This window comes from Aulonocara stuartgranti (genome assembly GCF_965226115.1).
Source record: "Aulonocara stuartgranti genome assembly, chromosome: 12".
Lineage (NCBI taxonomy): Eukaryota > Metazoa > Chordata > Actinopteri > Cichliformes > Cichlidae > Aulonocara > Aulonocara stuartgranti.
The window spans coordinates 33,859,947-33,876,856 of NC_138948.1; the positions used below are offsets into that span (position 1 = coordinate 33,859,947).

Below are 16,910 nucleotides of genomic sequence, written 5' to 3' on the forward strand. Positions count from 1 at the left end.
TTGATGCCTATCAAGTCCGTTAGTAGAGCTGCCCTGGTGGAGAATCGTGGTATGAACCGACGATAAAAGCCTGCCATGCCCAAAAAGGATCTTAGTTGCTTCCTTGTCTGTGGGAGAGGACAAGACTCAATGGCTTGGATCTTACTGACCTGAGGCTTGATCACCCCATTCCCGATCACATGGCCCAGGTACGCAGTCTCAGCAGAGGCAAAAACACACTTAGAGGGGTTCACCGTCAACCCAGCAGTGCCAAGACGGTCGAAGACAGCATGCAGATGTTCCAAGTGTTCCTCCCATGTGGTGCTGTAGATGACAATATCATCAAGATATGCAGATGCAAAATCTGAGAAACCACATAGTACTTGGTCCATTAATCTCTGAAAGGTTGCTGGAGCCCCATGCAGCCCGAATGGCATCACTGTAAATTGGAAGAGACCCCAAGGTGTTCGAAAGGCAGTCAACTTCTTTGATCGCTCCGTTAGTGGCACCTGCCAATATCCCTTGCACAGGTCAAGTGTGGTCAAGTACTTTGCCTTCCCCAGCCGTTCCAGCAAATCATCAATGCGTGGTGTGGGGTATGAATCAAACAGTGATATTGAGTTTAGGTACCTGAAGTCTATACAGAACCTCATGCTTTCATCCTTCTTTGGCACCAGGACCACTGGATTACACCACTCACTCTTTGATGGCTCAATGATCCCCAAGGACAACATGAGGTCGATTTCCTTCTTCAGGGATATTAGCAGACGTTCAGGGATCCTGTAGCTCAAACGCTTTACTGCGACGCCCTCTTTAATGACAATGTCATGCTCAACAATATCTGTTTGGCCAGGATTCACTTGAAGCACCTCAGAGTTGCATGCAGCTCTCACCTGAAGCTGTTTATCATCTGGCAGATGACTAAGGTCAAAATCTACCACATCAGCAGAAGGCAAGTATTGCTCACCAACCTCTTCTTCCTCTGGCACACCCCTTATGAGCATCACCTCTGCTGTCTTTTCAGGGCGCTGCGCCCATTCCTTCAATAGATTTATGTGCAGAACCCTGCTGGAGCGTGGCTTTCCAGGGATGAACACTTGGTAAGTAGTGGACCCCAATTTCTTCTGAACCTCAAAGGGCCCTTGCCACTTAGCCAATAGCTTGTTGTTGTCAGTGGGGAGGAGCACCAACACCTTTTGTCCAGGACTAAAAGACCTCTGACGAGCTGCTCGGTCATACCAAAACTTCTGCTTCTGCTGGATTTTGGTCATATTTGACTGAGCAAGCTCACTCATTTTCTGCAGTCGCTCCCTCATCTGCACAACATAGGAAACAATGTTAACAGAGTCCATCTTTTCCTTGCCTCCCTCCCAGATGTTTCTTAGGAGGGCTAGAGGTCCTTGTACCTCATACCCATACAAAAGTTCGAACGGAGAGAAACCAGTGGAGGCTTGTGGCACTTCCCTGTAGGCAAAGAGAAGATAAGGAAGCCACTGATCCCAATCAGCACCATTCTTATCTACCACCTTCCGGAGCATCTGCTTCAGAGTCTGATTGAACCGTTCTGTTAGCCCATCAGTCTGAGGATGGTATGGGGTGGTCCTCAGGCTTCTAATGCCCAGCAGCTTGTACACCTGTTTTAGTAAGTTGGACATAAAGTTACTCCCCTGATCAGTCAGTATTTCCTGTGGGAACCCTACTCTTGCGAAGAGCTGTACAAGGCAGAAAGCTACTGATTTTGCCTTGATGGATTTCAGTGGGAAGACCTCTGGATATTTAGTTGCGTAATCAGTGATTACAAGCATATAGCGATTCCCTGACTTACTCTTCTCAACAGGTCCAACAATATCCATTCCGAGGCGCTCAAATGGGGTACCAATAATAGGCAGTGGTTGGAGTGGAGCTTTGGAAGGGACTTTGGAGGATGTCATCTGGCACTGAGGACAGCTCTTACAGAAGTAGGCTACATCTCTATGGAGGCCAGGCCAGAAAAAATGTTGTTTAATACGAGCTGTGGTTTTGTGCTTACCAAGGTGGCCAGACCAGGGAATAGAGTGTCCCAAATTAAGCACAGTTTCTCTAACCTCTTGGGGGACCACTAGCTTCAGAAGTGAGCCCATCTGATGGTAAAGTATGCCATTTTGCAAGACATAGTCACTTTTGTTAATGCCTGCCTCCTCTACTTGGTCCTTGTCTATTGCTCGCTGAAAACAGGAAGCTAAACTAGGATCAGTTTTTTGCAACTCTATTATATTGCCAGGAATTTGAAGTCCCAAAGGCAAGTCTGGGTCAGTATGCATTTCTGGGTGTACTATAGTATGCTGGAACTTCTCCTGTCTCCTCTGTCTGCGACTTTTCCGAGGCTTCACAGGTGCAACTTCCCATTCCTCATTAAAAAATGGCAAGGCACTGAAAACTTCTGAGGTTTCACTAGATTTTTGAGCTTGGGCTCTAGTAACAGCCACATTGCATTGATGATTCTGGTCTGACTCCAACAAATCAAAAAGCACTGGAAAATCTCGTCCCAGAATAGCTGAATAAGGCAGGTTATCAACCACCCCAACATTTAAAAGGTAAGTCTGTCCATTCACTTTAATGTACATGTCAGCTGTTGAGTACATCTTCTCATCTCCGTGCACACAACAAATGGGGATGGTATCACTGACACGGACAATATTGGGGGGCACAAAATCTCTGTGTATCAGTGTACGAGAACTGCCAGAATCAAGCAAAGCTCTTAAAGTTGTTCCATTAGCTTCAATTTTTATCATTTTAACAGTCTGGTCACACTGGAGCCCATGTTCAGCATGTGAACGTGGCATGAAACACATTTGAACCATCTTAGCTGAGGTTTTTGGGCACATTGGCTTTGTGTGGCCCTCTAACCCACAGAGGTAACAAACAATCTTTTTTGAATTTTTTAATGGTCTGCCAGCAAACTGGTTCTCACCCACAGGAGTTTTTTCTGCTGACAATGGCCTTTGATGATACATCTGGGTTGATTTGGGGCCTTCCTTTGGCATTTTATTTGCATTACAGGTCCAAGGTTGCCCTTTCCTCCTGGCAGCTACAAACACTTCTGCCAGCTCAGCTGCCTTCGCTGCAGAAGACGGATTGTGCTCTCGAATCCAAACCTGTAGCTCAGGGGACAACATTCTCAAATATTGTTCAAGGATGATTATTTCACCAATTTCTTGGTTCGTTTTACCTTTTGGCTGAATCCATTTCCCGTACAGATCTTTAAGTCGAGCATACAACTCCTTAGGGTTCTCATCAAGCCTGACTTCCAGTGAACGGAATCGCTGCCTGTAGGTCTCCGGGTTAACATCATACTTGGACAAAATTGCAGCTTTAACTTTGTCATAGCTGAGAGAGTCATCAATATCCATATGAACGTATGCCCCTCTTGCCTTGCCCGTTAGCAGTGGTATTAATCGAAAAACCCAGTCTGTTTTTTCCCAACGATATGCTAAGGCAATGCGTTCAAATGTAGTCAAAAAATGCTCAATATCATCACTATCAGTCAACTTTTCCAGTCTGGGTTCATGCAATGAAAACTGACCTGATAATGACTGACTGGATTCAGCTTGAGCTTGAGGAGAACTAGGAATGTGAGGTAGCTCCCTTGACTCTGGGGTAGGTAATGGTAGCTCTGGTACTGGTGATGTCCGGGACTGCACCTCTAACTGTAAAAGCTGAAACTGATGTTGCAATGCTTTGAATTTTTGTTCTTGTCGTGCAGTTACCTCTTCTTGCCTTGCTTCCCGAGCCTCCTGTTGACCCATATGAGCTTGCAATATTGACATCAGATCTGACAGAGATGGCTCCCTTTCTTCAACCTCAGTGCTCTCCACCATTTCAGAGACTCCAATTTCCTCCTCAGCATCAGCTCCCTTCTGAACAGTTACTCCTTTCTTCCTTTCCACCTTTCCTCCACGATGCATTTTTCTTTTTTTTTTCTGGGGGTGAAAAAACCTCAAAGAAAAAAATACTGTGTCCTCAACTGGCAGATCCCACTGCTGCCACCAATTGTGAGGGACCAAGCAGCCAAAGCAAAGAGGACACAAGCAAAAAATATCTTCAAAAAGGGTTTTCTTTATTTTAACCCTCAAAAAGTCCAAAATTAACAAAATTCAAAACCATACTTAACAGGCCCATAAAACAGGTCAACTAAATATAACTCTACAAAAAGTAATTTCCAAAAACTTAAACAACAAAGTGAGACACAACTTAACTCACAAACTGACCTAATTAAAAAGACACATAAGGGTAGCTTTTATAATGATTTGGCCAAACCATTTGAACACAATAGGGGGGAAAACAAAAACACACACTAATATTAACTAAGCACAGAATAACCCAACTAAACCTAAAACACCCCTGCTCCTGGTAAGCCCATGGTTGGTCCTGCTGAGCAGGCATTTTGTCCCCAGAGTCCTCAGCCACGCCTTTTGCCCAGACAGGAAACAGCCACCGCCCAAACCCAGGTAACTCAAAGAAAGAAAAACATAATTAATATAACAAAACATTTTAGAAAAACCATACAATGCTACTATGTGCGCGCCTCATAATACCAGTGTTAGGTTTAACCAAATGATTAATGAAGAAAACTGCAAAGCAAACTAATAAAGTGAAAAATGGACTAATTTACCCCTGTGTGGCTGATGCCATCACAATCACCTTAAAGCACTTGCTGCAAGCTGCTGAGTTTGCATCTTTTGCTGTGAAGTACAGCCAGACCTTTGACCGCTTCAGGCATTTTTTTGGTAAATGGCCTATAGCGCTTTACTAGTCCCTAAGGACCCCAAAGCGCTTTACACACGGCGAGGCTGCCGGACCTCTGACCACCACCAGTAGGCAACGGGTGAAGTGTCTTGCCCAAGGACACAACGACCGAGACTGTCCAAGCCGGGGCTCAAACCGACAACCTTCCGATTACAAGGCGAACTCCCAACTCTTGAGCCGCGATTGCCCCATCTGTGTCGCTGCTCTAAAAGAACATACGTGGCCCGCCTATTATCCTTGGAAAGTTAAAATGGCAGTAAAGCTGTCTTTTAAATATTTCTAACATTTTGAGTTATTTTCCAGTGTTAGAAAATCAGCACTGCTCAGTGTTAGTCTTTGTTAATCTTCAAAACTGACTAGGTTACTTTTAAACATATAACACTGTCAAAAGTGTTAATTTAACACTCAACAGTGTTGTATTTAACACTCAGAGGAGTGGACCCATATAGACACTCTCTAGTGTTAATTTAACACTGGAGGTTTTGCTGTGTATCACATCGTTTTCAGAATGTGCAGCATTATCTAAGACAGATTGTTTTTCTTTCTCAGCATATTTTCCAGTATTCTCCTTTTCCATATTCCTCCTTCAGGTGGGGCAGCAGCCAGACCACAAGCTTTCAAAAACACACATTACATTGTTACAGTCGTTACAAAAGGCTGACAATCAATCAAGCACTAAATGATGGGCCTGGACATTGAATTGGACAAACCGTACTGATGGTTCAAAGCATCACAGTGGCTACAAGTTAGGTTAAAAGTTAAGTTATGTGAGAGAAAGACTCTCTTTGATCATCTCTGTCATAGCCTCTTGTTCTCTAGTGTTCCCTGAAAACACAAATTTAGTATCACGCTTCTTCTCATTAATATTCAAAGTGTTCACTAACACAGGTGTCCACCTAAAGGCATGGAGCTAAGACGGGCTAATTCAAGCTCTCCCTCTGGAAGTTAGAAATGTCAAACTCAGAAGGAAGCAGAATTACAGCCTTGCAGTTTTAGCTCTTCTAATATATGAATTGGAGAGTGAAGACATTTAATAGGTGGGCAGCAAAGATAAATAGATAGACCCATTTCTGTAATATACTCACATATCTATATTATTGCTAATATATATTGTAATATATCTATATCACTAAAGCACTTCTGGATGGATGCAAACTGCATTTCGTTGCCCTGTACCTGTGCATGTGCAATGACAATAAAGTTGAATTCTATTCTATTCTAATTCTAAATGTCACCATGATCAAAAAAACTTTCTTTTGTTTTTTTCCCCCCTTGAAGAATCATCAGGAATTTGACCTTTGAAACTGAGCATCATCCTCAGAACTGTGATAACTCTGAAATAAGAAAACTAATAATATATTTGGTGAATATTTGGTGTATGTATTTTAAAATAAATCAGACCATCATTCAAACAAAGTGGTATCTGTTTTTTTGTGAAAGCTATTCAGAGGAACGAGGAAAGGCAAGCTGCTGCCAGACTGGAGCACCCTAAGTTAATATGAGCAGGTACAAAATTAATATGTAAACCAGAGGATTATAGAGTTTATAAAATCAATAAATAAATTAGTATATACATATATCAGTGCATACAAAGGTTGTTTCAATGCAGTGCAGTAACACAACATTTCCTAATTTGATTTGCTTTCCTCTCACTCTCAGTGACAGACACTGGAGTTTGTTCCCATCCTGGCAACAAACTGTTCCAACTTCTGCAATCTGGTAGAAGGTTCCGCATCATCCGGGCAAGGACAGAGAGACTCAAGAGGAGCTTCTATCCCCAAGCCATCCGGGCCCTAAACACACACACATCATCTATAATTGACTGAGGCAGGACTCTCTTCCAAACACTCTAAACCAAGGCACAATGTACATTCCAAATTCCTTTAATTTTAAACATGTTTATATTGTCTATTCTGTAAAATAGTCAGATGTCTATTCATATTAATGTACAGAATTCACCTGCTTGCTGCTACTACTGCACATTCACCCAATATATATACTATATATATATAATGTTCTGAGTTGTTTTCAGCTCTGCACCGTGAGCACATAAATGCTTCAGATAAGGAACGAGAAATCAGTAAAATCAAAATCCTGCAAAGGTAGTGCATTCAGGGTGCATCTTGCAGTCTTTTTCATTGTCCAAGTGCAAACACGACTCTGAACAAGTTGGGACGATGTGTAAATGAAAATTGAATGCAGTGATTTGCAAATCTCATAAACCCGTATTTGATGCATAAAAGGACGTAGAACGTTTAAACAGGGAAAATGTTCAATTTTAAGACATTTGTTGTAATGTACTGTAGATGATGACATGTTCAAAGTCTTTGCAATTGATCCACAATTTGCACATAGTTCTCTGCAGATTGGTAAGCATCTGCTCATCTTTACTTCTTTAAAACATCTTCTGGATGCTCTTTTTATACTCGGTCATGTTACTGAACTGTTTCCAGCTATTTGCTGCTCCCGTCAGCAGCAAGGAATTGAACATCATATTTTAAATAAGCTTTTCATGAAATGGTAAAATGTTGCAGTTTAAACATCTGAAGCATTTTTGGTGTTCTATTGTTTTTCATTCAGTTTTTTTTTTTTTTTTTTTATATTTTACACAGAATCCCAACTTTTTGAATTGAGGTTGTGGTAAACGACAACAACAAAACAGATCACTCGCATTGCTGCATTAAACAGACTTTTCTTTCCAACCTTCTGGCTGTCCCACTTTTATGGATTTTCACTCTATTTTTGCAAAGAATTCATTATTGAAATTCCAGTTAAAATGCCTCAACAGTGATTCCTAGAGGACAGGCAAGAGACCAGACAGTAGGAGGGATTAGAGAAAAGGAACTCCAATGTCAACTTATTGTCTTTTACTTATGTTCATGCTGAGGAGTTCCCTTGAAGTGTCAAAACAACCACTAGAATGCAATATTAACGCTGCACTGGGAATCTATTAAAATCTACAAGTTTTCACCACTGGTATAAACCTGTTAAGCAACAGAACAGCTTTTAAGGTATAAAGTAAAAAGCTTTATAATGTATCACTGAAAAATCTCTGCCCAGCTAGAAAAGTCACATACTTATATTTTGTTGGAAGACAAACTTTGATGGCAACTAATTTCAATAAGTTTATGCAATGTCACAACATGCTTTTCCACCCAGAGTTGTACTAGAGCTTGTACTGATGATTGGAGAGTTGGACCACTTCACAAGTCTTCTCCAGCACGTCTCACAGATTCTCAATGAGGTTAAAGATTGAGAATTTCTTTCAGAGTGTGAGCCTGATGAATCCTGCCATTGTAGAATATGCTTGCAGCAACAGAGCTCTGATCTTCAGCTGTAACATTGTTTCTTCACTTTTTCAGAAACAAATATGCAAATGAAGCTCATCACACCAGTTCACAAGGGTGTTCACTCCAACTATATAGCAGGAAATGTCAGAGTTACTGTGAGTAAGATAAGTATCACTGCGTTTAGGCAGAATTACAAAATATATTGGTTAGCATGGGAGCTAGCAGTTTTGTTGAATAAAGACAACGATGAGCTCAGGGCTCGCAAAATTTCAAAATCCCTGGTAGCCCTTCGGGCAGGGACTCTTCAGTTTTTGGTAGCCCAAAATAAATTTAAGTAGCCCGAATAAAAAAGAGAGCAATTCTTTGATTGATGTTTTGTTTCCTGTTTTGTTTCCTTTACAATATTATACATTAAAGAATAATATTGTAACGGAAACAAAACATTAATCAAAAAATTGTTGAAACACAAATTACAACACTGTATAAAAATTACAGTCATCAACTCAAATACTTGGTTCTAATTGAACAGAAATTTCTATGAACTTGTAAGAACTGTGTAGGACATGAATCAGTCTGTGTCAGATCCTGAATTTGAAATTTCCACTGAAGTCACGGGTAAGAGACAAGTGGAACCAAGATCGAGGCCATTTGCTTTTTGAAGTTTGCAAAGACTGCCAAATTGTGCCAGTGGTAGTTCACTCTTTGCAACATAGTACGCTGTTCTAAACAGATTTTTCAGGTTTATTTTTAGTATGTTATTTGCAATTGGTGTTTGTTCTGGGAAAGATATTGCAGACTGAGCAATAATGCATTTCTTGCATTTCTCATGGGTTCTAATGGGGGCCTTTCTTAAAATGACTGGTCCCAGTAACAAAGGTGCTTTTCGACTCAGAAATCGAGAGAAAACCAACAACACACCCGGCAGAACATTATGTTATTTACACGGGTGCACATGTGCGCATTCGCTGTCAAAATAAAAGACGCGCACCAGATAAGAAGTTGCAACGCGCGTTTGCGTCCATATAAAAAGCACTGTTGTTGTCCGCTAGAGTGGGATTTTCACGGCACATTCTGCACCACATCTCTGTGCGTTCATCATTTGTTTGAAGCCAGCTCACCTCCTGCAACCACTTTTCCGAGAATACGCGCTTCTTTTGTGGTTCGGACTCCTGACATTTCTTTGGAGGTGGAGGAACATCACAGTAATTGCTTAAAGGAGCTTCTTCGACATCTTTAAGAGTTCTAAACAAATGTCTGTCCTCCTCCAGAAAATCTTATGTACGCAAACACGCGTTGCAACTTCTTATCTTGTGCGCGTTTTTTATATTGACAGCGAATGCGCACCTGCGGACCACTTATGTGCAGCCCTGGTTATTTAGCTCGTCATATTGCAGCCACAGAAATTCTTTTGTCCATGAAACCATAAAGCTGCACTTTCTTTTTGCCTTATAGTCTGATTTGTCATAACTTTTCCGTTTTGTGGTCACTTCTTCACCCTGACCTGTCTTATTTGGCTCAGCAGAACTAAAATATATATCCTGCTGCTTTTACACACACACTCACATAACACTCAGCGATTCTCTGCGCGATCAACCTCTCATATGTTTAAGCTGCGGGAGATTTCACTTGTCATGTTTGCATAGTAAGCTAACGATTGATAAGACGATGTCAGAGGAATTGGTGCACAAATTATCATCACTCACAGATCAGTGCTGTCGCTCTCTATACACAGTTCACGCGATTGCAAAGTGAAAGCAAAAAACAAGCGCAAATTCAAACACGATTTCAATATGTCACATATTGACAGTGGCTCACCGATGCCAATGACATAATTACCCAGCTACTAACTGTGCCTGGATCTATGAGACGGCGCTACCTCAGGAGTGTTCATCCAGACTCTCCTGTTGTTTGGCCTTCCATCCCCGCGGTGAGTGGAATTTATGAACGTCGCGGATCAAACTCTCTGTTTCTTCGTCCCCTAAATCGGGCCGCTTCTGTTAATAATATGTCTTCTACTTCGCTGAGAGTGGCGCTTTTCAACGCTCGATCAATGACTAATAAAACGTTCCTGCTGAACGATTTTATTCTTTCCAAGAAACTGGACTTCTTATTTCTAACCGAAACCTGGCAGCGCGATGGTGACTTTTCATCCTTCATTGAACTCTGTCCGAGTGGGTACTCATTCATCAGCCAGCCTCGGACGTCGGGTCAAGGAGGAGGTGTTGCTGCAGTGTTTGGAAGCCGGTTTTACTGTCGCGCAGTGTTGGTCGGACATTTTTCATCCTTTGAACTACAGCTGGTTAGAATTGGAAATAAAGATCCATTTTACTGCGCTGTAGTGTATCGTCCACCTGGCCTAAACACTATGTTTTTAAAGGAGTTCAGTGACTTTTTATCCTCGACTTTGAAGCTGTCCAGACTGGTTATAGTCGGGGATTTTAATATACACGTTGATGATGACTCTGACCTCTTTGCCAGAGGTTTCCTTAGCGTCATGGATTCTTTTCATTTTACTCAGCATGTGTCTGGTCCCACACACACCAAAGGACACACACTGGACCTTGTTTTTACTTGGTCATGTGACCAGGGCTTGCTTGCTGTCCAGCACACGAGGCTGAAAACAAAAGGCGACAAAGCTTTTGGAACTGTGGCCCCCAGATTGTGGAACTCTCTCCCTTTGAGCCTGAGATCTGTGGACTCAGTGGTCGCTTTTAAAAAACAGCTAAAAACCCATCTTTTTAAACTTGCTTTTAGTTGATTTTTATTTTTATGTTTTAGCTTCTGTGAAGCACTTTGTGATTTTTATCTTGAAAGGTGCTATATAAATAAAGTTTTACTTACTTACTTACTTTACATTTCCGAAAGAATGCAAAAGCATTGACATATATTTTTCCTTCCTATGACAGCCCGACGGGCAGGGCAGGGCAGGGCAAACAAGAACATAAAAAGCAGTCTGGCATATGCAACAGGGTGCTTCAAAAAAAAGTGCAGTACTGGGGAGATGGTATCATCTGTGAAGTGTTTTCTGCTACAGGCAAAGTGAAAATCCAATGCACGATTTAGCTTCTTGTAGCAGCTCAAATAGTTAAGCTAATGGAGTCAATGGATTTTGACTGGGGAGCGTGGCAAGAACAGATGGAGAGCTTTGCTGGGACAACGGGCTGCGCTGCCTGAGCTTTAAAAGATTTACTCACCTGGCACTTGATCCTGGTAACGACTACTGCATGGGCTACGCAACGGAGGATGTTTTTCTCTGTGTTAATGTCTCACTGGCTGGACTTCTTCTGCCCTTAAAAGATCCAAAGAAGAGAGAAGGCCTTTAGGTCTATCCTGCACTCATAACATTGCATGCAACAGGACCTACAGCAGCTGTGACAATAATCTCCCAACATGTCAAATCAGTGTAACTCTAAAGAAGGAGGAAGAACTCACAACACGGTTCTTTTTTTCATAACTTCAGGTAACACAAGCATTTCTGCCATTGGCACATGCTTCATTAATTATTCATAACTTTTAATTAGTGGAAACAGGAAGGATCAGTCAGCAGCGCTCAGAGACACACAGTGATGCTACAGTTTAAACATTTGTTGTGCAGCAGCTGTCTTCAGGAAGATGGGATGTTTTTATTTAAAGGTCTGATGTGTCGACTAAAGTCAAGAATATCATTCTTGATATGGGTTTCCCCCCCCCAATCTGCTGCCATAATTACTGTGCTGTTATTGATGACCTCATCAGTAACTAACAAAACATGGCAACGAGTATCTTGGTAATTCGTTACTAATTAGTTGTCTGGGCTATTAGTATTGTGCTGCCGGTTCTCCTAAAATGTACATCAGTATTCCTCTCTGGGCCGACTGGAAGCTGACAGGCTTCTAGGCAAACACGATACGTGCAGTTCATTCCCCTCCACAGCCTGCAGTGACTATTTTTAAGAAGCCATCATTCCACTTTAAGTTGACCAGAGGGAAGTAGAGATAAACAGCTAAATAGTGTAAAATAACATGGTGCCACTGGTTTTCCTTTTATCCTCAATTTTTTGAGTCACCAGCTTCCAGCCTCCCCAGTAAGACAGCAGCTTTAGGAGCCTGCATTTATGTTCTTTCCTGCAAAGGTAACCTTTACCCGACTTCTTTTCTTTTTAGCAAACAAGTGCAATTTTGACCCTTTCTGATTCTGATTCTGACAGTTCGTCTGTTTTTCCTACTACAGTAGCAAAACAAAGAAAGCCATCATGACAGCTCCTGGAACTTAGACTTTAAGTGTTAAATGAGTAAAATTACACAAAAATGTTAACTGAAAATGTTCTAGAAAACAAATGTTAATGTCGGTAAGAATACTGGAAAAACTGACAGAAAAACAGTTAAAAGACTAGAATTGATTTCCTCCTTATTGTAGCTATTTATTGGGGTTGTTGTAGCTCAGGTCAGCCACTAACCAGAAGGTCGGTGGTTCAATCTCAGGCTGCTCCAGGCTGCATGCCAAATATCCTTGGGCAAGATACTAACCCTATGTGGTGGTCAGAGGGTCCGGTGGCACCAGTGTCCAGCAGCCTCACCTCTGTCAGTGCGCCCCAGGGCAGCTGTAGCTACAATGTAGCTTGCCATCACCAGTGTGAATGTGTGTGTGAATGACTGAATGTAGTGACACTAATATTTAACTTCTGAATAATTTACTTATCAAAACAAAGACATTCACACCATGAATGAAAAGCAGACACAATAAAGAGATATTTGACAGCGATGAAAAGAAAAAATGGGCAACGCTTTGGAGACAAACAAGAAATAAGGAATAAATTAATCATCTGCAAAAATGAAGAAGAAAAAGAAGCCAAAAAAACCATGACATGTGACAAAGCCTCTTTTGTTCAACTGGATCAAACAAGATCAGTGCATTCACTCAAAAACTTGATATTTATGTACTCAGCATTCCCTTCATCAAGTCGCCTTGATGAAGGGAATGCTGATTCCTGTGAGCATTTTAGTGAATATACTAATACCAGTGATTTCAGAGCGATCAGTGATTGCACGCCTTAGAGAACAAAACGTTCCCTTGAGAGCATCCTTTCAAAAAATTCTCCCCAAGATCCATTTAATGCAGCTGCTGGTCTTACTTCTGCTGAAGAGGAGCAGGTCATCCAGACAACAATGTTGATGTTCAGTGAAAAACACCATCCTTGCAGCCCAAGACCAGTGTTGGTCAAGTTACTTGAAAAAAGTAATCAGTAACTAATTACTGATTACTTCCCCAAAAAAGTAATCCCATTACTTTACTGATTACTTATTTTCAAAAGTAATTAATTACTTAGTTACTTAGTTACTTTTTAAAAACACGATTTACAACCTGAATAGGTGATAAAGTGATAGATCTTTCAGCCCAATTCTACTTTTTCTGCATAATCCATCATACAAAATGTAATCAAATGGAAAAGTCCCTTTTTAAAACTTGTTTTATTAGTTTTAATCTTTTAACTTTATGCATCAAGCAAAAATTTAATTATATGCACCATTCTCTGACTGGAAGAAATTTGTTTAATATTTAAACCTATTTTCTGCACATTCCAGCACATAATTCTTTTTTCTTTTTTGTGTTTACACTCACTCTTTCAAATAGATGCAAGTAAAACACAACAGAAAATAAATAAAATCAAAGACTCAGCGGTCCTTTTGCTCTATTTTCACCTGTAAAGCAGGAGTAGGGTAGGCGGAGGTTTACCCTGGTGCAGGTGTGCCGCGGCGGTGAGTGGAAGAATTTTTTTTTCGCTGTAAAAATAAGTTGTCTTCCCACGCACAACGGACACTAATGTTTTTGTCACTTTTTATGGAATCAAACTCAAAGTAAGGTCAGTACTTCCACGCTTTAAATGCTGCACCTCATACTCTCTCCCGCACTCGATATATTATCCACTGTTGATCTGCAGACAGCTGTTGTCACAAACGTCGCACTTGCTTAGGTCACTGTCATGAGACATTCTTGCAAAAACATCACCGTTTGAGTAACGCAGTAACGCAGCGTTCCTACGGGAAAGTAACAGTAATCCAATTACCGTTTTTGCAATAGTAATCCCTTACTTTACTCATTACTTGAAAAAAGTAATGGGATTACAGTAACGCGTTACTGCCCATCTCTGCCCACGACTGCTACAGAAATACGTCTTGAACTCTTGATAAAGGACACTTACTGTTACAATTCTGCCAAAGTCAGTTTATATTTCACTTTTCTCTTTTTGAAAAAGCACAAAGCTCACAGAGAAATCTAGATGTAGAAAAGAAACTACTAAAGAACGTGTGCTACAGACACGAGGGAAGCGGGTAATTGCCTGTTTTAGAAGTTTTGCCCTTCACTTGTGAAGAAATGCTGCTCAGTCCGAGTCATCATCCAATTATTCCAACATGCCAGGTTCGTGAAAGCATGCATGCACTTGCGTTTCTTGAGTACATAATATACTGTGAATGCAGTATGCTGGACAGTTTTAAGTACCTCTGAATTGGCCACTCAACTATAGATTGTGGAAAAAGACAAAAAACATGTCACGGTTCTGAGTCAGGTTCGACCCAGCATTTTGGTTTATTTTTGAATGACTGTTTTGTTTCTCTGATGCTATGATGATGATTATTATTATTAGAGCTCCATGTTTCTGTTTATCCGTGCTTAAGGATTTATTGTTTCATGTATTGTTTGAGTTGCATGTGTTATATTCTGTCTGCGTCTTTGTTTAGTGGTTTCTTGTTTCCTGTTCTTTTTGTGAAGGTCTGTGTCTCATGTGAGTGTGTTCAGTTCTACTGCTCCCCTGTCTCGTTAGTCCAATTTCTCCCAGCTGTGTCTCCCTCCTGTTACCCATTCCCTGATTACCACCCTGTGTATATTAGCCCTGTGTTTTCCTGTGCTCAGTGTCGCGTTGTACCATCACATTATGCCTGTGTGTTTCTGTTCTCAGTGTTCACGTCATGTTTGGTCTTCATGCCAGCAATCAGGCTGAGGTTTTGAGTTGTATTCAGTGTCCGAGTCTTGCATTTGGATCCTCCTCTCCATCCGCCTGCACACAGAGCCCTGACAAAACAGCACACCAGAAGTACTGCATGGAGAGATGTACAGCAGAAGCTAGCATGGGTACAGTGACACAGAACACACTGATTGAAGGAGATGAAAGACTGCCACTAACTTGTTCAGTCTGAAGCAGCAAAACTTGAGGTGGTTTGGCTACATTATGTCTGACATTCGATTTTTAGTATGAAGAAAAATCCTAATACTTAACTAAAACTGGTCAACTGACATCTTTACCCAGACTGATGCTGTCTGGAATCCTTAGTAATTTTGTTTGTATTTGGCAATCCGTGCTTCCATATTTCAGTCCTTGCAAATGTCAGCGCCCCACAGGCTTCTTTTTTCTTATTTATTTATTTATTCATTCATACATGAGGTCCTACCTGCACTCCAAACCAGCAAACTGGAGGTGCTGGTGTAACATCGAACACCTTCAGTTCCTTTGGTACGTCTATGCTTATTATTTTTAAAAGGTGAGGCAGTGAATCCGAGAACCTCCACCTATCAGATCAACAAGACTGTTATTCTTTGCATACAAAGGCTCGTAGTGTATTACTTAAGATAACTTAAAAGCCACCATGTAACTTCGCATTCCATGTTTTTTCCTCTTAAATCTCCTGTACTGTACTAAACACACACCAAAAGCAAGAAAATTTCTCTCTGACTGTCCTAAATTCATCATCGAAGAGCATGCACAACAAGCCTGCTGCAGCTCGACTTATTTATATAAATAAAAATAAAAAAAGCACCAACCAGGTCCCTTTAAATCGCACCACCAACTTTAATAACGAGATAGATGAAAGGTAAAGAGTTTGTATTAAATCATTTGATGCAGTGTTTGAAGGCTTCTGAAAAGCTCACGTTTGAATAAGTTTAACAAACTGCTTTTTTTTTTTTTCTCCTCTTCTTCTTCTTTAGCGTTTTTCTTAAGCGCATCGAAGGAAACAGATACAGGCAGTAGCAGTTTTTGATACGGGCGACACGGGCGGTTGCCCGGGGCGGCATCACGTGCATGGGCAAAAAATAAAAAAATTGCTCGTACTCATGCTGCCTCTGTTGAGCTAGTTAATAGGTATGCCCTCGTTGTCATCTGTTGTGATTTTATTTTGAAAGGATGCTTCCTGTTATGCTGCAGAGTGCACGCGAGAGTTCAATAATAAAAACTAAGTGTTGTTCCGGTGAAAAGCCGATGCCCCACGTGTGATTATTCCTCCGTCTAGACAATATAAGTATCTTCAATATTCATGCAGATTCCGCTGGAAGACCCGTCTCTGCTAACAGGTTATGGGCCCAGGAAAACATTGAAGCTACGCCAGGGGAAAGTTTACCACCAGAAAAGTTGCAAAGTACAGCGTGTTCGGTGAGGGCTAGCGTGCTAAGTTAGCACCATGAATAAGCGTGCTGGTGAACCCAGTGGCCGATGGGCAAGGTTGGTTTTTGACGGAGATGAGAAGAATTATGAACTGTGGGAGACAAAATTTTTGGGACATCTTAGATTACAAGGTCTAAAAGACACAATATTGAAAAGTGATGACGACGATGAGGATGACGAAGATAAGAATGCCCAGGCCTATGCAGAGTTAATACAGTTCCTGGATGATAAGAGTTTGTCGCTCGTGATGAGAGAAGCTGCCGATGATGGACGCGAGGCACTGAAAATTTTAAGAGACTATTATGCAGGAAAAGGTAAACCAAGAATTATCAGCCTTTATACCGAACTGACTTCTCTGAAGAAAGCAAGTAGTGAGAGCGTCACGGAGTACATCATACGCGCAGAGACATTTATTACAGCCCTGAGAAATGCTGGAGAGACAC

At 41.3% G+C, this 16,910-nt stretch overlaps 1 protein-coding gene across 1 annotated transcript in view; it reads right to left on the reverse strand.

Annotated features, from left to right (window-relative positions):
* The window catches only part of npffr1l2 (neuropeptide FF receptor 1 like 2), a 107,534-nt gene that overhangs the window by 57,619 nt on the left and 33,005 nt on the right, over positions 1-16,910 (reverse strand). Inside the window, exon 2 of the mRNA XM_082555968.1 lies at positions 11,249-11,343. The gene's annotated coding sequence lies outside the window, so the exon portion shown is untranslated. The remainder of the gene's footprint in view (positions 1-11,248; positions 11,344-16,910) is intronic.